This window comes from Lissotriton helveticus, chromosome 8 (assembly GCF_964261635.1).
Source record: "Lissotriton helveticus chromosome 8, aLisHel1.1, whole genome shotgun sequence".
NCBI lineage: Eukaryota > Metazoa > Chordata > Amphibia > Caudata > Salamandridae > Lissotriton > Lissotriton helveticus.
Window position 1 is genome coordinate 3,314,669 of NC_136069.1, and position 16,413 is coordinate 3,331,081.

Sequence of the window (16,413 nt, forward strand, 5' to 3'; positions counted from 1 at the left end):
TGCAGAGACTGCAGAGAGTCCAGTCGTTTGTGGCCAAGTTGGCACTTGACAGACCTCGGGGCTCTTCTTCCGCAATGGCATTGAGAGATCTACATTGGCTGCCAATAAGAGATAGAGTCACTTTCAAATCCTTATGTATTGTTTATAGAGCGCTACATAGTACGGGCCCTATCCCATTGCAGGAAAGACTCACATGGTATAAGCCCACTAGGTCTCTGCGCTCCTCCAGTCTAAGCCTGGCAGCCACCATCAGAGTCAAACGCTCCAGGATGGGAGGCAGAGCTTTCTGTACAGTAGCGTCCCGACTATGGAATGAGCTGCCCCAGAACATTAGGAAAGCCGATTCCTTGATAGGCTTCAGGAAGAGCCTAAAGACGTGGCTATTTGCCAAAGTCTGAAATCCCGGCGTCTATCATCCAGCTTTCTAATCTGTTAATTCCATCTGACTAGTTTTCTCTTCCAAAGCTCCAGGATACCTGCAGGGTGACAGTTGCGCTATATAAGAACAACATACAATACAATACAATACAATACAATACTTTTGCGTCATTTTCCCCATGTTAAAAATGACGCAAAAGTGGCGCAAGAGGCTTGTAAATAAGCCCTCATGTATGTATCGAAGCCGCCCTAACCTCCCTGGAGACCTGTCTTCCAAATCTGCAAGAACCTTGTCTCCCTAATCCTTATGGTCTTCACCAAATTCAATTGTAACTCTAATTATCTTAACATGCGAGCCTACCCGGTCCTTTTATATTTTAAATGCAACGATGGTCATTTTTTATATATTTGTACGTTTTAAATTGTGAGTTTTTATTAACTGTACAATAAACTAAACTAAACCCAGAGTTCTTGAACTTCAGCCTCCACTTGCCCCTTAACTTTTAGTGCAAAACTGAGCTTCCCTTGTCAGCTCCATTAGAAGTTTCCAGGTTGAAATGCTGACACCCACCCCCCCGCTAACTGGGCTGACTGAACTATGTAGTCATGGTCTACACAAAAGAATCCGGCCTCCCCAGCTTTAGCTTCTGTGCCTCCCAAACAACAGAATCCAACGTTGTGATCTTGAAACACGGAGGAATATTCATCCAGCTTTTCGAAGTCTACCACCTCTTGAGCCTCATCTTTATGAGAATCATCTTCAAAGTCCAGTTTCCGACGTCCGACTGGGGTGACTTTGGAAAATATATTCCCTTTCACAGTCTCTTTCCGCAATGGTTCGCCAGCTTCCCTGATGCATCAAGGATGAAAGATGTCTTATTTTATTTTCTGTAGTCTTTACGCAGTTGTTCTATGAGTCCCACCATTCCTGGAAGCCCTCCTGAGCTCGAGTTCTCCAGGTAATGTAGAGTGACAGCTGCCATCACCACCAGAAACAACACTCAGCTCTGCGAGTCTAATAGACGTCCAGTGTGTGGGAGAGTAGGATCTTCTTACTGTGGTTACCCCCACTTTTTGCTGGTGTTTCACTGTTTTTCAAATGTAGTCTGGCTGGGGCCCTGCTATACAAGACCCCAGCCTAGCTGCTTCTTCTATAGAAAGATTGCATGTACTTTAGGTACACTCCAGTTTGGTTACTGGGGTACCCTTGTGAGCCCCTAGTATATGGTACCTTAGGTACTCAGGGCATAGGTACCCCAGAGACCCACCAGGGGCTGTATCATGTATTATGCCACCCCTGGGAAGCCTTCTGAAATGACACCACAGGACTGCTACTGCAGCCTGGGTAAGGTGGTGCATGCACCCCTTACTAAGATATAGGTTACCTATATCTACCTTTAATCACTGCAAATAGAAACCTATCAGTCACTTCTATGGCAGGCCTTATCAATCCTGAAGGCAGGGTGCTTGGTTTTGTGTGGGAGGGTGCCTAATCATGAACTGGGCCCCTCTGTAGCTTTCGGAATCTATTCTCTGGGGCTGTTCTGTGATGCATATACTCTTAAGTGCACTATAACCTTGCAGTAAATGCTAACTTTGGAATGGCTACATGAAAACATGTCGTGTTGGGTGTCAAACACTTTCGAATCCTCCCACCACCCCCATGTTCTAGAGGGAGAGACATGTACACACTGGTCTAACCGGTAATAGTTTAAAAGAACCCTGGCATCACAAAATGGATGCTGCAGCCACAGACACGGGTCTGGCCTTCTGCTGCTGACCGAAACTCCGGCAGGGGAGGCCTGGACTATAGGTTTCCTGTCACATGGAGGTGTCACCAGACAGTTCTTAGTGGATTGGTGGGTGCATTCCAAGAGTGCTTTGAAGTCTGCACTGGGGGCACATTTGGTGTCACTGTGCATAGCCCAGTTCAAACCGGTTGCAGGGGCTACCAAGCCCTGGTCTGGTGGGAAACTGGACAAAGCAAATGGGTGTAGCCATCCCTCTTTCCAGACCCTCCCATAGGTGGGTCCCCAGAGTATGTCCTACCCCTTTCTTAGGTATAAGTAAGGAACCCCTGGCAACAGGACTGGAGATTACACCTGGACGAAACTCTGCTACAGAAATCCCAGAACTTCTACGCTCTACTAAAGACTAGAGGACGGAAGAATCTCCCTTGGGTTCAAGGAGTGACTCCCCTGCTTGGCAGGCACCAACAAAGGATTTGCCGGTCTGCATCTTCGATGCTCCCGCCGGACTCCGAAGTATTTGCAGCCCAGGAAGAGGATTTGCAGACTTCTCAGAGGCCGACCCAAGTCCCCAGCAAAGCTGAGACCCGCAGCCCTCGTGAGTTACGTGGAACCGTAACTCCTGGACACTGCACATTTGCTAGTGAATTGACTTCTCGATGGTTGTGCTTTGGGTTACTCATAGCCCAAGCCCCGAGCACCATCTGCACAGAAGATTGTGGGCCTACACTCCACGAGCGTTCCGTGAGCCCGCTTCTTGCATTTCTGCTTGAGGCCCCTTCACAATCCCTGGTCCGTTGACTGGTGGGTCCCTACAAAGGCAACTCTGATTTTCCTTGGGCTTCCCTGGTTGCTCCAGACGTGCCCTGACTCTCCACTTCGTGGTGAGTCCCTCGGACCTTGCTGGTCCGCACCGAAGCATTTCTTTGCCTTCGGCATGGGTTGCTGTAGCCAAGGCTTGTTGGGTCTAATCCAGACACCGCAGCACTCGACATCCTTTGTGGGACAGCTCGATTCCAGCTCCTGGTCATCGTCAACGCCTCCTGGTCCTCGTGGCTGAAGAGTCAAGCTTCACCTTCTTCATCTGAAATCACCTGACATCGGTGGACATCTGCCTATCATGCCCCTGGTCACTGTCAAGTGACCCAGACTCTGTCCCCTCTGCTTTCAGGTTCTTCTCATCTTCGATCAGGGCTTGGATCACACCGGAGACTTTCCTGTTCGACAGCATCTGCACTTTGCAGCAGATCGCCTTTGAAAACGTTGACGATTCCCGACACGAAAAGACACCTATGTACCCGGCTTCCCTGGGTGAGGTCAATCGAGTACTCCAGTGCTCTTGTGGGTTTTGTCTCTAGGACCCCTTAAGACTAAAGGGGTTTGCTCCAAGTACTCTTCTAAGTGTCCTTAATCTTTAAATTTCCAACTGGGACATTCCCCATAGAAGCTAACGGAATCCCGCCGCTGTGTTCTCACACTGCACGCGTCCCCTGTGGGTCCCCTGTGTCACTACCTTGGGTGGTTCCTGGTAGCTCCAGCGGTTCTAAAGGCTTTAGGCCTTGTGTCTAGTCAAGTCGTGGTTCTTATACCACTTTCTTAATATATGGTTTGGTACGCCCTTAGGGCTCCACATATATTTGTGCTAATTTACTGTGTGCTATTGAGTTTTCTGTATGTACTTTTGCCTCTAGCCTCATAAAGAGACTAGAGGGATGTGTTTAGAATAAATACATATATTTTATATATATACCTGGTGTGGTTCTCCTTTCATTTGTTCATTCATGAGATTATAGACTGGTAAAACAAACTGCTTTACATTCCTCCAAGACTTAGCCTGAAGGCTGCTCTCCACAGCTACCACTAGGATAGCTTTCTATAAAGATTGTCTTTAACCTACCATGAATTAGGGTTGTTTGGACTGGTGCAAGGTGCCCACTAGAATAGTGGACGGCATATACCAGGCAAACTTCTCACACAATGTCTACCTGTTTTTTAGGACCAACAGCAATCCTGTGGACCTGTATGTATACCAAGACCCAAAGTTCACAGACAAGTCAGAGGTTGACATCTTTCCACATATTCTGCTGCAGTGTTAGGATGCAGCGGAGGAGTCTTGTGGTTCAGTGTAGGCTTCAGAGCATCAGGTCAAGTTAGCAGTGCGGCCACCGAAAATCATCAACGGTGTGACGCTTTATATCCAAAGGCTGCTGCCGCTGCATAAACTGAATACTCGGCTGCTCTTACTTTAATTTTTACAGGTTATCTGAGAGATTTGTTACTCACTACAGGGGAGGCACACACATGCCCTCCTATGTGACACCCTTGGCTGTGACTGTCTCAAACAAGATCAATTCACTTTTCAACTAGGATATAACTTTCAGGCTGTCTTCATTACCTTAACATGAAGCACTGGCCATTGAGCGTTCACCCACGCATATATATATTTTTGTTTAATCTACTTGTGTCACGTAGTAGAATGTGGATGGAGGACCCACCAGAACAGCTGGAGACAGCCCGGATAGACGGCCGTTCTCAATGTCGTCCAGATGTTCCATTGGGTCCAAATGAACAGCTGCCACTGGATGGGTCTATAAATATCCTTCTTCGGTGACCACAAGAGAGCACAACCCACTCTCCCCCCGCCCCCCCCCGTACACAAGGCTCTTAACTTATACTCTAATGAACAGCAATAAGATGGGGGTGCACAAGACTGAATTGAGCACCTTGTGGAGGCCAGCGGAGCCTCTTGAGGTCTCAGGGATGAGATGATGCTTCTCAGACCTCTGACCTACCTGACGGGCAGATGTTCGGTTCCTTGACATCGCTCAAGCAGATAAGTCAGAAAGCCGAGACAGAATGTCTATATAGAGTGCCTTCCCTTAGTCCCACCTGGAGGATATTACCAGGAAGCCCTGGAGACGACTGAGGGGAAAAAAGAGAAAAAATTGTCTTCTGTAGACTGAGATGGAAAGAGCCTGTAAATAGCATCTTCAGGTGCACATTATAAAAGGAGACCGCCCTTCCCTTCTCTGGAAACCACTGCTCATGCTTGGAGTTGGCCTTTGCCTCATTGCACCCTCTGGCTAGCTTCTGGGCCAGAGGCCCCTGAATCCTGAGCTGTATTTTACAGTAAAGTCATGAGTGACCACTCACTGAACCGACTGCCTCAGTTGAACAGCCTTCTTCACTTCTCCGGCCATGAACTCCTCTTCAGTGGTTTACCTCCCTCTACCAGGATTCTTATCAGTGATAGTCCACTTCATAAAACCTCAATATCCGTCTGAGCACCTTAGAATGGAAGGTGCAGAGGATCACACAAAGCACTTGAAATGTCCAGCTGTTGCAATGTGAAGGGAGGAGGATTACCACCCCATCCCCAACTACTACTGTCACCATTTCACACTGTTCCAAACCTGGCTGTAGGAGCATCCCCCCCGCCCCAGCGCCTTGAGACCCTCACGGGTCAGTAGTGTGCTTTACAAATGTTCTGATTGATTGATTCCATCAACCACTACTGCCACCATTTCACACTGTTGCATCGACCGGACCCTGCGTCTCAGAAGCCAATCTGCCTTTTCACTCTCCTCTGGTTCATGCCCAGTTTATTTATTTCTGTGTGAGCTACAAACACGAGTCTCAACTGAGCCTTTTTAGTTTTTAATATCCTCTGTTCTTTTATATTTGTCTGTCTTTACTCCCGCTATCCCCAAGTCTCTTCCTTCTACCGTTCTGTCCTGTCGACCTTAAGATTCTTGTCCCGGCTCCAGTCATTGGCTGCTGCATTCTGACCCCAGTGTATTCTCACTCTGTGCAGTGAGATCCTAACATTTGATGGATTCCACCTCCATCCCAGTGTCCTTCCTCACTCCCTCTTTTATGCCTCCTCTTTTCCCCTATCTTGGTGCCGCTTCTCCATTCCATGTCTCCCATCATCTTCCTCCTTCCTGCCCTTTGAAGCGCCATCGGCTGTTATAAAGTGCTCTGACACTTGTTTTCTCATTAACTTCAAAATAGACATTCTTTCTAATCATCACATCACTTGGTTTGTTGCTTGTCTCATCTCCATCCCGGCAGCATTTCGTCCTCATCAGAGTCCACCCACACCCCCCACCATGCAGACTAGGGGGCAGATTTACAGTTCCGTTGCATCACTTTTGCGCCGTCATTGCATCACTTTTGTGACGAAGCAATGGCGTAAAATTTGCGGCCCATTTACAAAGTGACGCATATAGGGAGATGCGTCACGTTGTAAAGCCTTATGTCACATTATACCTGCGCCAGGCACAATGTATACAGGGTGGGCGTTCCCACGGAGGAAAGCCTCGTAAAAGTGATGCAGTGAAATTTACAAGATTTCACTGCGTGACGTTTAGAACACTACTGCGTCAAAACCTTACACCTGCTTGAAGCAGGCATAAGGAGTGACGCAGTGTATTAGGAATAGGCCACAACACGCATTGCTGGAGTTGCATCGTGCTTGCGACACGACTCCAGCAGTGCGTAACTTTTCCACCAACAGAAGCATCAGAATTTCTGACGCATCTGTCCATCCTTGCTCCATGGTGCGCCGTATTGTAAATACGGCGCATCCATGTTGACGCAAGGGTTTTGCTTGATGGAGCAGGGAATGTGATACATCTCTGCAGATGCGTCACTTTCTTGTAAATCTGCCCTTAAGTGCAGTGTTTTTAAGGCTGACGGACACTCTGTCGCGTGCACTACGGCAGCTTCTTAAACAGCGCTGCAGCTGGAGGTGGGAAATGCCGCACAAATACTGCAATAGCCACCGGATACACACTGGCGTTCAGAGGGGGTCGGTGTTTGCCTCGCGGTGAAATGTCCGCAAACCATGATACAATATTGGTCAATGCGGCATGACGATGCCTTATATAAGTAACAGAGATTTCTAAACAAAGTTGCTGAATCATGATTTTTTTCATATGTATAAGTTTGAAGGATATTAAAAGCTTTGGCAATTAAATAATTGAATACAACACAAATAGAAAAACCTGACAGAGGGAAGGAAAGGATAAAAAAGACATATTCCATAGCTGTTATGAGAATGGAACATTTCAACAAGGCATTTCACCTAAATCAGAGACAAAAAAGTGCTAACCAATGTATGTTATCTGTCATCAGGTCTGTAAAACCCACTAATAAACACTTTTACAGCCAAACTTATACTGTGCACAAAGCTTTATTCCCTGACACTTGCCTCACACAATCCTATTGTTTGCTGCCCTTGAACCCATCCTGATCAGAGATTAGGATTAATATTCAAAGCCTGGGCGGTCTGGAACAACCTTTCACCTCCAGTTTCATAAGGTGGCTAAAAGACACACACACTTATGCTCCTGGTTCTGAGAACATCGCCAGGCTTATTAACCACAACTAAACACCACAAGCCCGGGACATCAACAACAAAAGTACACTCCCTGTATAGAGACAATTTGGTTAGAAGAACATTAGCTTTGCAAACAAATGTGGGGGCATATGAGCAACGCTTTGCGATAACTATCGCAAAGCGTGCTTAGCGTTCATTTCCCTAACGCCCGCTATCACAGGTTTTTATTGCGGGGATATCGCGTTATTAGGCACGCGTTTCTCCAAGGCGATAAAAATTCCTGCAATAGCGGGGAAATTGCCGTTTTGCAGGGAACATCGCTGGTTTTCCAGCGATGTTTGCTGCAAAACGGCGATAACCTTGCTGATGCGACCCTGTGGTCGTATCAGCATAATCCACGCTCTATGTTAGGGGTGGCTAAGTCAAGAATTTAGCAGACGTTAGTTTTTGGAGAAAACAGCGGTATGTGGAGCAACGGATGTTCAAGCAAAAGGCTAGGCAAGACATGTTTGACTGTGTGCGAAAGTGGGAGAAAGGCCTTGATTGAAAAAGAACAGCGTAAAAGTGTGCATGCGAAAGCATTAGAAATGAAAAATAAAGAGATTAAAGAAAGGGAAGATAGGGAGCGTCAGTTACAGGTAAATGGCCAATACGCTATTCGTAGGCCTCTTTATACTATTCTTAATAAACCCCAAGCTGATTCTCTCTTATTAGATCGTTGTCCACCTCTGTATACTCTTCCCCCTACTCCTGATGAGTCAGATGAGGACTCTCCTACGGAGCAGGATAAAGCCCGAGACCCTCGCTCAATGTTAAAAACTGAACGTTCCTCTCAGATTAGATCTGCGGCGCGAAAAGCCGATCGTAGTACTAATACTGCTTCTGAAATCTTAGATACTATTCAGGATTGGTCGGAAAGGGAACAAAAATAGTTCACCGAGATATTTGCTGGAGAGGTTCTTGAGCGATTTAGGAAATATTCGGTGGAAGTAGAGCCAGATGATATAGCAGCTGATTGTAAGCAATTACGTGAAGGTTCTTTTGTCTTCTCCCAGGTGGCTGACACGATCAGCCGCTTGGTTAAACTACGTGATGAAGCAGTCCGTTTGTGGGAGGAGAAAAAGGCAGCAGACGCAGCTGCACAAACATCTCGAGTCAACATGGCATGAGCTCCGACGCTCGAAACAGATAAGAATGTTGTAAATGTGAAACCCATGCAGGAAGCCGCGCCTTTATATGTTCCTCCTAAAGGAACAGGCACAAGTGATGATAAGACTTCTATTGACGCGAAAGGGTATTTTATTTATAATTGAGTTTACACTCTTTGGAATAGAGCAGATGTCATGGCTCTTAAAAATGCATTGCCTGATCCGCGAAAGAATCCGACACCATGCACTGCTACGCAGACTGCAGAGCACTTTTCTTTAGTCCCAACTGCTGGCTGTGCAGAGCCGCCAGAACAAACATGCTCTGATATGACTCACTGGGAAAAACTTGCAGAGTCAAAGGTATACTATGCTTATATTAGAGATAAGCTTGTGTCCAAATAGTCGGATCATATTCAAACTTTACATCAACTACACTTTACAAAGAGGTCCACTGCACCCAGTCTAGAATTCGAACACTGGAAATGCTTGCCTTAGTGGCAGCTTCACGAGGAGGAACGGGAGAAACCACAATCATCGTTTTTCCCAGCATAACAGGTGGTCTTTCAAAGTAGCTGTTTGCACAGCTGCAAGCACTTTCCCTACGGAAACAAAATGTGCTTCGGTGGAGAACACACATGCGATTTGTGTGCTATGGGAGCTGTCTATCCCTCATTGCAGATCAGATATGTGTAACTGGAGATCCTTGGTACAATTCTTAGTACAAGGTTCGTTTTGGTATCCCTAGTTTGTAAACATTTTGTCTCTAGCTTGTCTGCTTGTAGCGCACACAACATATCAGTGTATTTGTCCATTGTTTTGCTGAAAACATGGGAGAAATTAAGTCACTCGCTAAGTATAATGTAGCACGTAAATCTGTCCGAAGTTAAGAAACCCCAACTGGGATTGTAACTTCATTAGTGTTGGGAGGAGGAAAGGTAATATTCAATCAAAGGAGAATGAACCATGTGTCTTGGAATGCCAGGGTCTAGAAGTGTTGTACAAAGGCCCTCATACACTCTAACTATATGGTTAAAGGTATCTCTTGATTCTCCGCTTGACAAACTTGGGTGAGTATTTTGAATATAGGGTCCTTTTCCGCCTGAGTTTCCGGTTCTCCAGGCAGTCAACTTCCCTCCACCTGGAGGGAGACCATCTGCTTCTTTGACGGTCACAGTTACTGATTGAAAAAAGTGTAAAGTTAAAAATACTTCCCATCCTGTAAAGGATATTTTATTGATCAGGAAGGGGTAGGATTAAAAACAGGTGTCGTGGATGTGTAAGTGGTCCACTTCACCTATATAGTATTAGTATCGGTGGTCGACATGTTTCAGTCCTCAAGTGTTCCTTAGGATCGACGGATTTTCATCAGGACTGAAAGTTTAGGTGTGAAAGTCGACCACTCTATAGTAGGTAAGTTTGGATCACTCACCTATCTTCATCACTAAGTTCATTGACTCATATTGTGACGCTGTTATAGGGTACTACCTATAACTTTAAGCTGCCAGTCGTGCTTCGTGCGTGTAGCTTCCTACCGTGACCCAGAAGTTGAGTATGCACATTGTACACCCCACAATTGGCTTACTGGGGTACCACTGTAAGTCCTACTATATGATACTGAGGTACCCAAGGCATTGGTACATCAGGGGTCTCCATGGGCTGCAGCATGTATTCTGCCACCCATGGGAGCCTATGCTAACTCTGTCTGTTTAGCTGCCATTGCAGCCTGCGTGAAAAGGTTCACGCACCTTTCACTCCAGCTATAAGGTTTACCATATATCCCAGTCACTGCACTTAAAACCTATAAGTCACCCCTAAGGTAAGCCCTTCAGTCCAAGGTCAGGGTACATGGTTTTAAGTGTGTGGGTACACCTGTAGGAGGAGAGGTAGCTCTACAAACTACAAAGTGTGGGACAGCCATTATAAGGTATGTAGTGGACACTGGCAACTTGAGATGACCAGCTACATACTGGTTACCCCAAACCTGGTAATGTTTGGGATCAAACATGTTGGAATCATGGAACTACACCAATTCCAGTGTTAGTTGCATGATACCACGTAATGGGGGCTCCTTAGAGGACCCCCCAATACCGACCTGTGTAGCCTTACAGGGTCTGCCTGCCAGTCCGCGCTACTGTCGGCCTCAGACACTGTTCTGTCCCCCTGCTTATGAGCCTAACTCGGGCAGGGGAAGCAGAACAAAGCATTTCCTGTGAAGAAGAGGTGTGACCACCTCTTTTGTAGAATTAGGTAGGGTGGGGGTGCTTCCTAGCACCACCAGACTGCATTGAAGGGCACATTTGGAACCCTCCTTGCATAAATCAGCTTTGCCCATACAAAACTGCACAAAGGATAGAGGAGCGTCCACCCCCTGTCCAGCTCCTCCCTAGGGAGGAGCCCCAGAGCTCCTCCAGGTGGCCACTTGATTCTGCGATCTTGATTCTTGGCCCCTGGGAGCATCTCACTGCCTCGGCCAGCTGATTTCATCTGATAGGTGGGTCACCGCAGAAGACATCCTTCCCCTTTTTAGGGCTATATAAGGGATCCCCTGTGGGTAGGGCTTCAGATTCATCCTGGACTTCGTCAAGATTCCTCAAGACATGTCTGAAGACCCTTCTGCTGTTGGACACTGGAACTCTGCTGCTCGATCGAGCCAGGACCAAAGACAAGATTGCTCTTGGTGGGAAGATTGCTGCTGCAACTTCGTCTTCCAAGTTTCTGCAACTCTGTGGCCATGCATCCTCTGAGTAGTACTGGCCGTGTAGCTCCTTCATCAGTCAGGGGACCCAATCTAGCATTCCTGTGAATGTGTGGCAACTCATCAGTTAACCAGTTTTGGTGTTCTTGGAAAGAGATTTTAATGTACTGGTATACCCTTTACTGTGCAGGTGGTGCTGCTGTTTTATGAGCACAGAACTGCCCTGAGGCCGCATATACAGCCTCAAACTCCACCCAGAAGTAAAATGTGTCTGAGTTCTACGTTGCATGTGCAGCTATTGCAAGGGTAACTGCCTCTCTCTCCCCGCATAGGGGACACTTCTTTTCTTGAGATGTTAAATAACTGACTCTCTGGAATTTACTCCAATCATAATCGGGGGAGCCGCCATATTAATGGAATTGATTGAATAAAACATGATTCAAAACCACAGACAACCACAGATGAGAGAGAACCTTTCAAGAGTCAAGCTTGACCGGCAACATTAAATAGCTGCTTCCTTCTTTTCTGTATGAGGCAACCATGAGTACTGTTGTGTCGGGCGCCCTAGGCCCACATGCTGTTAGAGACTGGACGCAGACACTGGTATTATGCTGGGTTAATGAGCCACGGGCACGTGCGCTCGGCTCCTTTTATTGACTGTGTCACGTGCCTCGTGACATCAGTGGTGGGTAAGTGTTAAGTGTAGGATTGCAGGCTGAACAACTACAATGTGTCCAGCAGGACACAACATTCCTCCCAAAATTTGATAAAAATTAAGGAAAGACAAAAGTCCGAACCTGTGGGAGGAAGTACATGAATGTACAATAATTACAAATTTACAATGAGTCTCTTCAGCCGCATGCTTGATGACGAGGGTGGAAATTGCTGCTGAAACCTTAACTTCCCCTGGGCTCGACGTCCTGGTTCTCGGTGGGCGTGCTCTTCTGCATTTGCGCCGTGGAAGTGTGTTGGTCAGTCCACTGAGATCTTGCTTTCGAGGGTGACGCCGACCGGATGACCAGATTGTAGACTTGACGGATGTTGTCTTCTGCTGGTCCGTCGGGTTTCTCCACTGTAGGCAGCTTGGCTTCACATTGCAAAGGAGGGAGTGGTTGAAAGACATCCTTCTCACTAGGACGCCCCTCTCGCAGGTGTTCTCCTGCCACGAGATGTCCCGGAGGCCCTTTTCATCAGGTTTCCACTGGGCCGGGTGTTCTCCACAGCGTTGCTCCAACTCCACAGTCTGCGTGTGAATGGAGGAGACGATGAGAGTACCACCTGACAGAGTCCGTAGTTCCACCTGAAGGGTTGTTGTTGACTCCTGCCTTCGAGCACAAGTTCCTTTTCTTCCTGGGACGTGCAGGTTAGACGGCGATGGATCCATCTCTCTTGTCGGGACACTCTGCCACCGGTGTCCCTGAGGCCTTTGCCCCTTGGATCTCCACGGGCTGGTGTGTATTGGTCAGTTCTCCTTGTTCAGGCCGTCTGAGCTCCCTCCGCATCCAGGTTTCCGCTCGATCCCAAAGGTGGGTGTTGCCAATGGTCCGGCCTGTGCTCTCCTACCGTCGACATGTCGTCAGGGTCTTGTAAGTAGATGCCTGATCTGTTCCTGGTGCCATCAGTGTTCTCCTGGACATGTGGGTCACTGTAGACGATGTTGTGGTGTGTGTCACCTCTTCTTGTAAGTGTGTAGACTTATCACACCTCTCCTCACCTTTTCCAGATGTTGTTCTTGGCGTCGTGCCACATGACTTCTTTCTTCATTCTTTCTTTCCACGACACGGTGCGGTCACCTTTCTATCTTAGTCTTTCTGACCAGGCTTCTTCAAGCAGCGTGCACTCCGCCTGTTTCCCTCTGGTCTTGTCCTGGCTTTCGGACACTATCTTCTTCTCTTCTGTGACTGGACCGGTCGTTACGATCTTTTCTCTTGCCTCCGTTTTACTTCTTTTCTTCAGGTCGGTGTCATCAGATTTCTTCGTGGTCCCATCCCTGGACCTCTTCTTGATCTTCACATCTGACCTTCTGACATGCCATCTTCATCCTGACTTCCTGGCAGAATACCTTCGCTGCGCCTTCATGGCGGGTCAGCATTTCGGCAACCTATTGGCAAGTCGGCTTTCTCTTTTCCTTTTCGGGCGACCATCTGACTGGTCGGCTTTTTCTGTGGGTGCGCATCTGGCTGGTCGGATCATCCTTTTCTTCTTAGGTGATCTTCCTTGCTACCAGATGGGGTGGACAGCTTCTTCTTCGTGAGTCTTCTCGCTATCCGCGATCGTTGGGATCGCCATTTGCTTCTGCTGCAGTGCTTTTGCGTTGGCGCAGTTTCGTCTGCGCTCTTCGTGTGCTCTGCTGTTTCCGGAGGGTTACTTCACCGCTCCATGGACTTTCTCCGGTGGGTGCACTTCTCGTGCGCGCTGCTGGCGAGGCCCTTTAGCTTCTTGGCGTGGTGATCTTGCGTCACTCTTTCATTGCACGTCATTGTGCATGGCAGTTGCAAGTTTGAGCTTCACTTCTTACCGTCGTGGTACATCTTCAGTGTCGCTTTGTTCCTTGCTCTTCTTTAGCTTCTCTGGCATCATTGCTCTACTCCACGTGCGTGCTGCACTTCTGCTTCTTCCAGTACTTTGGGTACTTGCTGCGTACTTCTTCTAGTACTTGAGGTGTGGCTTCCTTACTGTCAGGCGCTGTCCTGTACCGTCCGCGTCCGGGGTACACTTGCGCTCTTCCATCGGTTGCCTTTGAATCTTGCTGCTTGCGGTAGACTTTTTTTTTTTTTAAAACAATTTTTATTGGCTTTTTTATCGGTGCAGTACACAGTTATGACAGTATGTGCAATCTTTCACGTTATCAGTTAAGTACTAAATAAGACAGGTAACAATACTGTACACTTCCTCTCGCGTCACTGTAGATGACAATATACATGTAGTTCACGATACATTTCGGCCATCAGACAGTGATGGTCATAGGTGACATATTTGAACGTGCTATACCTTCGAGGCTATTGCGTCAGCTCACAGATATATCAGCAATACCCACGCCTCTAATGTTTTCCAGATCCCTCCCTCCTCCCGGTATACAATGGGAATAGATGTACAATCATTCATTCCTATTTTATCCTATGGGCTCATTTCTGGGTCGGACAGTGCTCGTGGGGTGTCACATAAATTGCCTCTATATTCATTCCATTTCCCCCATATTCTGGACCACTTTTTGGGGCAACCTCTATGAATATAAACCGCCCTTTCTGCCACCATCGCTGTATCCATATCATCCCCCCATTGCGTTCTCGTGGGTATCAGGCTGGACCCCCATTTCTTAGCGATGTTACGTTTAGCTAGAGTCATGCCCAGTGTAGCCCAGGTCTGCAGCCCTCTATTAAGATCTGTAGGTGACCAAAGATTCAGTAGGCAGCATCTAGGTTCTGGCGGTAGGTCCACCCCACTAGCTTCAGTGATCTCGAACATGATCTGTGCCCAGTATGTTTGTATTTTAGGGCAATCCCATAGTATGTGGTAGAACGTCCCCTGTAGGCCGCAGCCCCTCAAGCAGTTAGGTTCCGAAACGTGTCCCAGTTTATGCAAAAGGGTGCGTGAGTAGTAAACTCTATGCAGTATCTTTAGTTGTATAAGCTTCAGTCGGGAGGGGATCGAGGCGTCTCTTGGGGATGCCAGAGCATGCAACCAGTCCTCATCGTCGATGTCACCCAGGTCCACCTCCCATTTACTCCGAAGTATTACTGTGGGGTCCCGAAGATTGTTTAATAGTTTATTATAAGTGAGGGAGATCGCCTTCTGTTGGAGGTGGTCAGTCAAAAGCCTATCTTCTAGGGGGGAAGAGTCAGCCAGCGTGGTACCTATCGGGATGGCCCCTTGTAGGGCGTGACGGATTTGCGTGTATCGATAAAGCTCCACGTCCGCCATCCCGTATTTGTCTTTTCAGGGCGTCGAAAGTGATGACGGCTCCCCGATGCCACATATCTCCAATCTTGGATATCCCAATGAGATCCCACCCTCTAAAGCCTTTAGTGTTTGCCAATGTACCAAGTCTGCGCGTGTCCCAGAGCGGGGTGGCAAGTGTGAGTACTCCCTCCCAACCCAGGGCTTTCTGTGCTATGTGCCAGATCTTAACAGTGTGGGCCGTTGGGCCTGTGAGGGTATGTCTGCGTTTGTTGGTGTATAGTGCTTTCATCAGTTTATCAGCGTTCTGTCAAGGCTGTAGGCTGGTTCCTGTTGCGGAGCGTGCAGCCACTGATTAATAGCCGTGAGCTGAGCAGCCCAGTAGTATAGTTTGACGTTTGGGAGTGCGATCCCCCCGTCGTACCAGCTGCGGACAAGTTTGGCCTGGGCTATTCGAGCCGGTTTCCCGTCCCATAGTAAAGAGGAAATTTCTGCTTCTATGGCTTTAAAGTATGAGGACGGGATCAGAAAGGGGGTATTTTGGCGGTAGACTTTTGACTCTCCCTTACTGTCCAGGGTAATGCTGTCTTCTTCTGTGGTTGTGGTAATCACCTGTGGCCACTAGGCATCACCTCGGCAGTGATGATGGGTCTCAGTCTTCGTCCGCGTCGCTCCAGGCTTGCTTTCCTGTAATAATCCTTTTCCTGGCTTGTCTTGGGCTTGTTTGCTTCATTGGCTGCAGTACCATCCAGTGTCCACTAGATGGCAGTGTAGGATTCAGGTTTCCTTCAGCAGCAGCTTCCTCCTCTCGGTAACTTTCTTCCCATGTTGTTTGTTTTCTTGCTGTTGTAGCTTGTAGGACCAGCTTTCCATGGAGTGTGCAGGAGGGGGGCTGGAGCCACTGCTGACTCCAGACATCAGGAGCAGGACATCACCTTCAGGTAAGTCATCTTTTTTTTTTGTTGAAACTTGGGGCTGTAGGGCACAGACATATTGAGAGCTGGCCGATGGAGGGTGGAGCCTTTCAGTGTCCATGGCGCAAAGGGGGAAACCAAAGACTCCTGTCTCTTGCAGCGTGTCCGGGACACTTCAGGGTTCCTGCTGGGCGCATTGAGGCAGCTTGCATCGCTGCATTGTCAATTTTCCATCAGTTTCTATTCTCCGGCGCTGGCTGCTGGCAGGCATTTCGTACTTCTACTGGGG

General features: G+C 47.9%; 1 pseudogene; it reads right to left on the reverse strand.

The window, feature by feature from the left end:
* Positions 1-813: 813 nt before the first annotated feature.
* LOC144773369 (protein HTATIP2 pseudogene) lies at positions 814-1,373 on the reverse strand (annotated as a pseudogene).
* Positions 1,374-16,413: the final 15,040 nt, after the last annotated feature.